Raw genomic sequence first — 11,495 nt, forward strand, 5'->3', positions numbered from 1 at the left:
GTTAGGCTACTTGCCGCACATTATTTTATTATTATTTGATGAAAGAATTTTTTTTTTTTTATTAGATTTTTTTGTTGTCTGGAAATAAAATAACAATTTCTCTCAAAAGCGTGACGCAGTCCAGTCGGCAGAAGGCGATGTGCGTCTTTCAGGCGACACTGCTAGTGTGACGTATAATCTAGTGGACGGGACGTTTCTTCGTCAACAACAACAACAGCAGCTAGTCAGCCACCTCACTACATTTCTCGATAAAATAGTCGTTGTATAGTTGCACCTGTGTTTTAAAAATACGTATGTCTTATAGCTAGCTAGTTTCCCCATTTAATTTCATATATACGTTGTTAGGTAGCTGGCTTGATAAATTAGCCTATCACTAGGCTAACGAACGCTAGCTAGTTAGCTAACGTCTCCGACCATGAGTTCACTAAGCTACTCTCCTCCTGCTACAGAAGAGGACGTCTGCTGGACGGAGAAAGAAGTTCTCGTGAAAGAGGAGGAGGAAGAGGAGGATGTTACAATACAAAAACAAGAAGAGGGTGAGGCTGTTACAGTGAAAGAAGAAGAGAAAGACGTTTCAGTGAAAGAAGAGGAAGACTCGTTCAGAGTGAAAGAGGAAGAGGATGTTACAGTAAAAGAAGAGGAGGATGCAGTTTTTGGAGTGGAGGAGGATGAGGGGGAGATGACTGTCACATTGAAAGAGGAGAAGAAGGAAGAACAAGAACAGGGGGAGACAGGAGATCTGATTAAGACCAGTAAGTACTGTCTTAAAAACAGGAGCACAAACTATTGATGAACTGATGCGTGGTTTTAAAACAGCGTTCTACTGAATGTTGATGCTTGAATATGTTATTATTTAATGTAGGAATTGATAACTACACTGTAAGATGTGTATACCACCAAAGAGCGGGTCACCAACAAAACCTTAACAATGGATTTACACGCAAAATCACATCTTTAATGTCTCACAGAATGGACTTGCTCTTATCATGACTCAAATTACATTGTATTACACTGGAGAGTGATTCCATGCCAACGTGGCCCGAAAATATTTTTTGTATCTCAGAATATAATGTTTTGGCAATTCTCTCATAGAAACCTCATTGGAGGAAGTATGTTCGATATGTTTTTTTACATTTGTAACACAAACCATGTTTGAGAGAACCATGATAAAAGTGGCCATTTTAGGACCTTTTTAGACCTATACATGCCTCCTGTTAGACCCCATGACCTCTGAACCCTACGTGATACAGACAACATCTTGGTGTCATTATGTTCCTTATAGTGTGCTCTAACATATAGAGTCTAGATTATCTTGGAGTCATTATACTCCTTATATTGTGCTCTAACATATAGAGTCTAGATTATCTTGGAGTCATTATACTCCTTATATTGTGCTCTAACATATAGAGTCTAGATTATCTTGGAGTCATTATACTCCTTATATTGTGCTCTAATATATAGAGTCTAGATTATCTTGGAGTCATTATACTCCTTATATTGTGCTCTAACATATAGAGTCTAGATTATCTTGGAGTCATTATACTCCTTATAGTGTGCTCTAACATATAGAGTCTAGATTATCTTGGAGTCATTATACTCCTTATATTGTGCTCTAATATATAGAGTCTAGATTATCTTGGAGTCATTATACTCCTTATAGTGTGCTCTAACATATAGAGTCTAGATTATCTTGGAGTCATTATACTCCTTATAGTGTGCTCTAACATATAGAGTCTAGATTATCTTGGAGTCATTATACTCCTTATAGTGTGCTCTAACATATAGAGTCTAGATTATCTTGGAGTCATTATACTCCTTATAGTGTGCTCTAACATATAGAGTCTAGATTATCTTGGAGTCATTATACTCCTTATAGTGTGCTCTAACATATAGAGTCTAGATTATCTTGGAGTCATTATACTCCTTATATTGTGCTCTAATATATAGAGTCTAGATTATCTTGGAGTCATTATACTCCTTATAGTGTGCTCTAATATATAGAGTCTAGATTCTGAGATCTATTTTTATATATACATTTTTGACAATCTCAAAAGTAGCCTTTCTGATCCAGCTCATTTTTATACATATATCATTTGTAACGATATAGCATCCTCTTCAAACAATTCACATGGATTCTTGGTACTTTTTAATGATATGACCCGTTTTATAAATTGAAATGGAAAACTTGTATTTTTTGACATCTTTTACTGAGGTCTCAGTAGCCTAGCCCTGTTGTAGATATAGAGGATGTAGCCTAGCCCTGTTGTAGATATAGAGGATGTAGCCTAGCCCTGTTGTAGATATAGAGGATGTAGCGTAGCCCTGTTGTAGATATAGAGGATGTAGCCTAGCCCTGTTGTAGATATAGAGGATGTAGCCTAGCCCTGTTGTAGATATAGAGGATGTAGCCTAGCCCTGTTGTAGATATAGAGGATGTAGCCTAGCCCTGTTGTAGATATAGAGGATGTGGCCTAGCCCTGTTGTAGATATAGAGGATGTAGCGTAGCCCTGTTGTAGATATAGAGGATGTAGCCTAGCCCTGTTGTAGATATAGAGGATGTGGCCTAGCCCTGTTGTAGATATAGAGGATGTGGCCTAGCCCTGTTGTAGATATAGAGGATGTAGCGTAGCCCTGTTGTAGATATAGAGGATGTAGCCTAGCCCTGTTGTAGATATAGAGGATGTGGCCTAGCCCTGTTGTAGATATAGAGGATGTAGCCTAGCCCTGTTGTAGATATAGAGGATGTAGCCTAGCCCTGTTGTAGATATAGAGGATGTAGCCTAGCCCTGTTGTAGATATAGAGGATGTAGCCCTGTTGTAGATATAGAGGATGTAGCCCTGTTGTAGATATAGAGGATGTAGCCTAGCCCTGTTGTAGATATAGAGGATGTAGCCTAGCCCTGTTGTAGATATAGAGGATGTAGCCTAGCCCTGTTGTAGATATAGAGGATGTAGCCTAGCCCTGTTGTAGATATAGAGGATGTAGCCTAGCCCTGTTGTAGATATAGAGGATGTAGCCTAGCCCTGTGTCCATAGAGTATCCATAGTGTGTCCATAGATGTTTGCCCATGGAAGAAGTGGTCAGAAAAGGACTTTTTGGACCTGAATGGCAAAACATTCAGGAGATGTGGGGGGCGGCAGGTAGCGGCAGGTAGCCTAGTGGTTAGAGCATTGGACTAGTAACCAAAAGATTGCAAGATCGAATCCTCGAGCTGACAAGGTGAAAATCTGTCGTTCTGCGCCTGAACAAGGCAGTTAACCCACTGTTCCCCGGGTAGGCCTTCATTAAAAATAAGAATTTGTTCTGACTTGCCTAGTTAAATAAAGGTTACATTTATTTATTTTAAATGTTCAAAGTTGACCCGTTTTCTATTCCCCACCAGACCATGAGACATCCATGTTTTAATCACTGGAATAGAGAAACGGTTGAGTTTGATATCATTGAAAAACATAAAGGGTTGTTAAACTGTTTTATAACCCCCCCCCCCAATTCTTTTTATTTTTAATTATTACATTTTTAACCTTTTAACATCAATTATCTAAAAACATGCAAACTCCTTGTTTGCACATGTTGTAGTTTAGACCCTACTTTACATCATCTGAGGTTTTTGAGTCTTGCCTGCCATCGGTTGAATACAGGGTGGGTGTCATTTCAATTATACACATAGAATTCATAGAATGGACCCTTCAGACCAGTGGTGGAAAAAGTACCCAACTGTCATACTAGAGTAAAAGTAAAGATTCCTTAATAGAAAATGACTCAAGTAAAAGTAAAGATTCCTTCATAGAAAATGACTCAAAAGTAAAGATACCTTAATAGAAAATGACTCAAGTAAAAGTCACCCAGTAAAATACTACTCGAGTAAAAGTCTAAAAGTATTTGGTTTTAAATATACTTAAGTATCAAATGTAATTCCTAAAATATAATTTTAAGTATAAAAAGTAAAAGTATTAATAATTTCACATTCCTTATATTAAGCATACCTGACCGCACAATGTTCTTGTTTTGTTATTTTACGGATAGCCAGGGGCACTCCAACACTCAGGCGTCATTTGCAAACAATGTATTTGTCAGATCAGATGCAGTAAGGATGATCAGGGATGTTCTCTTGAAAAGTGTGTGAATTTGACCATTTTGCTGTCCTGCTAAGCATTCAAAATGTAACGAGTACTTTTGGATGTCAAGGAAAAGTACTTAGGTAGTACTTTAAAGTATCTTTACTTAAGTACTTTGCACCTCTGCTTCAGACCACTGCAGTACATCTGTGATAAGGTGCGTCTCGGTGAGAGGTGTAGGAGTCAGGCGCAGGAGAGCAGGGATATCTGAGAAGCGTGTTTAATCATATAGTCCACCAATACAAAAATGGCACAGATGAAAATCCAAAAAACTACGCTCTCGATATTCAGAAACTCGTGCAAACGCACGGAGGAACAAACACAGTTCCGACACTTTACATACACGTGCGTAATAGTGAAAACAACAAACATCACATATAATCGAGCGCAAATACACACAAGCTTAATCCCGCACGAACTAAGGCAGGCAACAGGTGCCCTATATACACACAGAAATAAACGCAAATGAAACCAGGTGTGAAAAGGATCACAGACAAAACAAACAGAAAAGGAAAAAGGGACCCGTTGGCGGCTAGTAAACCGGCGACGCCGACCGCCGAGCGCCGCCCGAACAGGGAGAGGAGTTACCTTCGGTAGAAGTCGTGACAACATCATTGAAATTGTAATGAAATTTACATTTTAACTTCTAATTACTTCCACAAAGATGGCCGCCGGTCCGTCCAACCGTTGAATGTCAACTTAAATGGTCCTCTCTATTCTGTTTAATTTTTATGATTTCCAACAGGTTTCTTATGGAGGGTTGACAGTATAATTTAAAACAACTGATATTCCCATTCAAGTTCAACATTCTCTGATGTGTGGACCTCCAACCATCTTTGTGGTTCAACTTGGAGGTCGAAATGTACATTTTATGACCATTTTAGTACATTTTTCGACCAAAACATGACAGCCATGAGAACAAGATTAGATTTGGAGCTCTACATCTTTTTTTTTTTTTTTTTTAATCTCACCAAGTTTACGTTTAATGGTGTAATGTTGTGAAAACTGACCTTGTGTTATTGAGGAATGTAGGGGGGGGGGGGGGGGGGGGGGATCTAGTCTAGATTAAACCTCATAGGAAGACAGTTTTATCATGTGGAGGTTTCATTCAGGCCCCTGTTTAACTAAATAATATGTTTGTCTTTGGCAGGAGAAAGACCAGACTCTCCCTCTGACAGCAGGAAGAGTCCTTCAGGGGAACCAGACCCAGAGACGCCCAAACCAGCGAGACAACACCACTGCTCCCACTGTGAAAAGAGTTTTACTAAGTTACGAAACCTAAAAGAGCATGAGAGGACACACACAGGAGAAAAGCCTTTCCAATGTCCCCAGTGTGGAAACAGTTTTAGTCAGTTAGGGAGCCTGAAAATACATAAGAGAATACACTCTGGAGAGAAGCCTTACCGCTGCTCCCACTGTGGAATTACTTTTACCTGGTTAGGAAGCCTGAAGTCACATGAGAGAATACACACAGGAGAAAAGTCCTACCACTGTTCCCACTGTGGAAAGAGTTTTAGGTGGTTAGAAGGCCTGACAAAGCACGAGAGGACACACACAGGAGAAAAGCCCTACCAATGCTCCCACTGTGGAAAGAGTTTTACTCAGTTGGGGAACCTGAAATCACATCAGAGGAGACATACACAGGAGGAGAAGACATACCACTGCTCTCATTGTGGAAAGACATTTTCCCAGTCAGAGGACCTGAAATCACATGAGAGAATAGAGAGGCTGTGTTCTGACTTATGTTTTTGACTGAGAATTAGTGTTTTTGTTCATGCCAAATGAAATCGTATTGTTTATATGAAATCATAAAAAAAAAAACTTTACTTTTGCTTTTGTTTTTTATCTGGAGACCTGATCATGTCTAAAATCAGATAAAATATTTTAAAATATGTATATTATTTTTCTTATGAGCCTCGATTGATTGGAGGCAAAATGTCAACCCTATGATGTTGTTCATTATATTATTTGCAAAATGTAAATTATTATATAAGTAAGTAGCCTTCTAGAACAGTTAATAGAAACAGGAGCCTTGTCTTGTATGATCCAGAACGTCTGTCTGACATTGTGAGAGTAATAAGGAAAATATTTTTAGTTTTCATTGTATTTCCATATCTTGACAGGCTATATATAATTTGACCGCATCAATGCATTTCTAACGATTACAATCTGTATAAAGTCCAGTAATTTGTTACATTAGAGGCACGTGTGAAAGGTAATCCATTGTGTAAATACTGTTAAAAGACTAAGAGATAATACATTTTGAAATGGAAGGAGAGATGTCTGATCTGCTCTGTTGGAACATTTTGCCACACTGCCATATACGACATCACACAACAGGTTGAAGTCAAAGAGGGGTTTCTTTGACATGATGTCATCAATGGGTTCCCAAATATGAGCAGAAGATGCTGCTGAATGTGTGGCCATGACTCACGACTCATTCAGTTCTGCAGAACAGCAGTGTGTTGCCTATACCCTTACAGGAGGAAGCTGTTGAGGGTGGATGGCTTATTGGGGAGTGTTGTCTACTCATTCAACGTATATTTACCTTCTTGCTAAAGCAACTTGAGTTATAATAGTCCTCTCTCTGTGTTCTTATTGGTTAATCTCTCTGTGTTCTTATTGGTTAATCTCTCTGTGTTCTTATTGGTTAATCTCTCTGTGTTCTTATTGGTTAATCTCTCTGTGTTCTTATTGGTTAATCTCTCTGTGTTCTTAAGCCACAACGGAGACAAATTAAAGCTGTACTCAAGTTGTACTCAAACTTTGACACGAGCACCTCTATTTCAGTCTCTGAAAAGTTTTATTTTTTCATCGCTTTTTTTGTTGTTGATTGTGTCATATTTCATGGTACGGTGTTGTATATTTCCCCCGTGGGCTTTATCAAAGGGATGATTTTGACCATATATGGTTAATTAGGGGCATTTCGAAATGCAAATAGCCAAGGTGGTGCAGTAGCACTGAAGCTCAGAACAATTTGTATTTTATGAATGGTTATCTCCTACCAGTGTGCTGTGACACTCGTAGGGTTGTTTGACAAATCACACCTTTTCTATGCCTACAAACATTCTAAATTCCATTCGAAAGTAGTATTTGGAATATATATATATATATAATATATATAATAGTTTCTACACAATATTGATACATGAGGCTCCAGGACTCTTCGCTGGCCACTCCAGAACAGAACACTCCAGAACAGAACACTCCAGAACAGAACACTCCAGAACAGAACACTCCAGAACAGAACACTCCAGAACAGAACACTCCAGATTTGATTTGAGTTTAGGGTTGTTGTCCTGCTGGAAGACCTACAACCTTCAACAGAGACACAGACGTCAATTCAATGTCTAGCAACTGGAACGAGCTGCAGAAAACAGTAAAACTGGACAGTTTTATATCTTCATTCAAAGACTCAATCATGGACACTCTTACTGACAGTTGAGGCTGCTTCGTGTGATGTATTGCTGTCTCTACCTTTGTGCTGTTGTCTGTGCCCAATAATGTTTGTACCATGTTTTGTACTGCTACCATGTTGTGCTGCTGCCATGTTGTGTTGTCATGTGTTGCTGCCATGCTATATTGTTGTCTTAGGTCTCTTGGTGTAGTGTGGTGTCTCTCTTGTCGTGATGTGTGTTTTATCCTATATTTTTATTCATTTTTAATCCTAGTCCCCGTCCCCGCAGGAGGGCTTTTGCCTTCTGGTGGGCCTTCATTGTAAATAAGAATTTGTTCTTAACTGACTTGCCTAGTTAAATAAAGGTTAAAAAACACACTCTATTATGCATGGGAATAATGCTGGTGTTTTATATCCAACATGATGGTGTTTTATATCCAGCATGATGGTGTTTTATATCCAACATGATGGTGTTTTATATCCAACATGGTGTTTAATATCCAACATGATGGTGTTTTATATCCAACATGATGGTGTTTTATATCCAACATGATGGTGTTTTATATCCAACATGCTGGTGTTTTATATCCAACATGCTGGTGTTTTATATCCAACATGATGGTGTTTTATATCCAACATGATGGTGTTTTTAATGTCCAACATGATGGTGTTTTATATCCAACATGATGGTGTTTTTAATGTCCAACATGATGGTGTTTTATATCCAACATGATGGTGTTTTTAATGTCCAACATGATGGTGTTTTATATCCAACATGATGGTGTTTTATATCCAACATGATGGTGTTTTTAATGTCCAACATGATGGTGTTTTATATCCAACATGATGGTGTTTTTAATGTCCAACATGATGGTGTTTTATATCCAACATGATGGTGTTTTTAATGTCCAACATGATGGTGTTTTATATCCAACATGATGGTGTTTTATATCCAACATGATGGTGTTTTTAATGTCCAACATGATGGTGTTTTATATCCAACATGATGGTGTTTTTAATGTCCAACATAATGGTGTTTTTAATGTGCAGCACAACATGACAACAACATGGTAGAAGCACAACATGACAACAACATGGTAGCAGCACAACATGACAACAACATGGTAGCAACACAACATGACAACAACATGGTAGCAGCACAACATGACAACAACATGACAACAACATGGTAGCAACACAACATGACAACAACATGGTAGAAGCACAACATGACAACAACATGGTAGCAGCACAACATGACAACAACATGGTAGCAACACAACATGACAACAACATGGTAGCAGCACAACATGACAACAACATGACAACAACATGGTAGCAGCACAACATGACAACAACATGACAACAACATGGTAGCAACACAACATGACAACAACATGGTAGCAGCACAACATGACAACAACATGGCAACAACATGGTAGCAGCACAACATGACAACAACATGGTAGCAGCACAACATGACAACAACATGACAACAACATGGTAGCAGCACAACATGACAACAACATGGTAGCAACACAACATGACAACAACATGGTAGAAGCACAACATGACAACAACATGGTAGCAACACAACATGACAACAACATGGTAGAAGCACAACATGACAACAACATGGTAGCAACACAACATGACAACAACATGGTAGCAACACAACATGACAACAACATGACAACAACATGGTAGCAGCACAACATGACAACAACATGACAACAACATGGTAGCAGCACAACATGACAACAACATGACAACAACATAGTAGCAACACAACATGACAACAACATGGTAGCAACACAACATGACAACAACATGGTAGCAGCACAACATGACAACAACATGACAACAACATGGTAGCAACACAACATGACAACAACATGGTAGCAGCACAACATGACAACAACATGACAACAACATGGTAGCAGCACAACATGACAACAACATGGCAGCAGCACAACATGACAACAACATGACAACAACATGGTAGAAGCACAACATGACAACATGACAACAACATGGTAGCAGCACAACATGACAACAACATGGTAGAAGCACAAAGCATTGTACAAACATTATTGGCCACAGACAACAGCACAAAGAGGAAGAAGGTAGAGACAACAATACATCAGGCAAAGCAGCCACAACTGACAACTGACATTATATTGTCAGGATTGGAGTTAAATCCTTAACTAGGTATTAATTTATTAAAATGTTATTAATTAAGCAGACTCATATCAAACCAACAACCCTGGCGTTGCGTGCGCCATGCTTTACCAACTGTGCGACACAGAACTATTCTACCATTATATATTCATAATGTACATATTCACATGTAGCTAAAGGTCTGCATAGACGAAAGTATTGGCTGTAAGAAGTCAGACAAAACATATTTGCTCATCTTTAAATTAATAAACAATGTAGTGAATATTTTTTCTAAACTGCGTTACTCATTCCAGTCAGCTGACGGCGATATGCGTCGTCAGATGGTGACGTCATATCTAGTGGACCACACGACACCGGAAGCTGTTTCAACAACACGGATGCTGACTCATTCAACCACCTCCGTAGCCTGGTAGCCAACATACAACCGAAAACATTGAAGCTCTTTGGACCAATATTGATCTCGGTGTTTTTAACACAATCCTCTTTACGTATCTACTATTTAACTTAAGCGTAACTTGTTTGCTCAATTTACACATTTGTTGATTATACTGAACCTAAGCTAATCGTCAATGCTAGCTAGCCCACCATGAGCTCTCCAAGCTACTCTCCTCCTGCTAAAGAAGAGGTCTGCTGGACGGAGAAAGAGGGTCTGTGGCTGAACGTTGTCGTGGAAGAAGAGGGGGAAGAGGAGGATGTTTCCGTAAAAGGAGAGGAAGATGCTTTCAGAATGAAAGAGGAGGAAGAGGAGGCTATCAATATCACGTTTAAAGAAGAGGAAGAACCTTTTGGAGTGGGAGAGGAGGCTATCTCAATAAAAGAGGAGGAGGAAGACGTTTGGAAAGATGAAGAGGGAGAGGAAGAGGAGACTGAAGATCTGATTAACACCAGTGAGTACTGTCTTAAAAACACAGCCAGAAACTCTGCAGTTGTTGAACTAATGTGTGGTGTTAAAGCCAAAGGGCATTGCACTGAAATGTGCTCCTCACCAGAACCCCAAATATAAGCTCGTAAAGCTCCGTTGTGTGTAAACAATGCAAATGTAAACAAACACTGTATTTGACTCAAAACGTATTTAAAACGATCATTTTGATCTCATGGTCGGTCCTTGCATCCACAGCTCTGTCTATGAATTAGAGTTGTTCCATTCCTTCAAGCCCTCAGCTACTCTCCCCTATCTGTTCATTAGGACAGTGGAGACTGAATTAGTTGTTCCATTCCTTCAAGCCCTTCCCTACTCTCCCCTATCTGTTCATTAGGACAGTGGAGACTGAATTAGAGTTGTTCCATTCCTTCAAGCCCTCCGCTACTCTCCCCTATCTGTTCATTAGGACAGTGGAGACTGAATTAGAGTTGTTCCATTCCTTCAAGCCCTCCGCTACTCTCCCCTATCTGTTCATGAGGACAGTGGAGATATAAAACGTTTAAGTACCAAATCAAGTGTTATTGGTCACATACACATGGTTAGCAGACGTTAATGAAATGACATTTTATTTCTTCGGCCTCCTGAGGTTGAAGAGACGCTGTTGCACCTTCTTCACTACACTGTCTGACCATTTCAGTTTGTCTGTGATGTGTACGCCGAGGAACTGAAAAGTTTCCGCCTTCTCCTCTACCCTCGGCTACACTCCCCTATCTTTTTATTAGGACACTGAAGCGTTTAATGACCAATAACAGGGGAGGTTCACATTTTTTAGAGGTATGAGGGTTATGGCTCTACCTTTCTCACTCATTATTATTCATGATTTTTACTAATCGTGTTAGCATCCACATTAATATACAAGTGTTCAGAAACATATTCTA

General features: G+C 39.3%; 1 long non-coding RNA gene across 1 annotated transcript; it reads left to right on the forward strand.

Moving 5' to 3' along the window:
- Positions 1-617: 617 nt before the first annotated feature.
- Positions 618-6,892, forward strand: LOC120038845. Its single transcript, XR_005475227.1, has 2 exons — positions 618-752; positions 5,268-6,892. It is a non-coding gene; the product is annotated as an uncharacterized LOC120038845 (long non-coding RNA).
- Positions 6,893-11,495: the final 4,603 nt, after the last annotated feature.

Source organism: Salvelinus namaycush, unplaced genomic scaffold (assembly GCF_016432855.1).
Source record: "Salvelinus namaycush isolate Seneca unplaced genomic scaffold, SaNama_1.0 Scaffold24, whole genome shotgun sequence".
In the NCBI taxonomy this organism is placed as follows: Eukaryota; Metazoa; Chordata; class Actinopteri; order Salmoniformes; family Salmonidae; genus Salvelinus; species Salvelinus namaycush.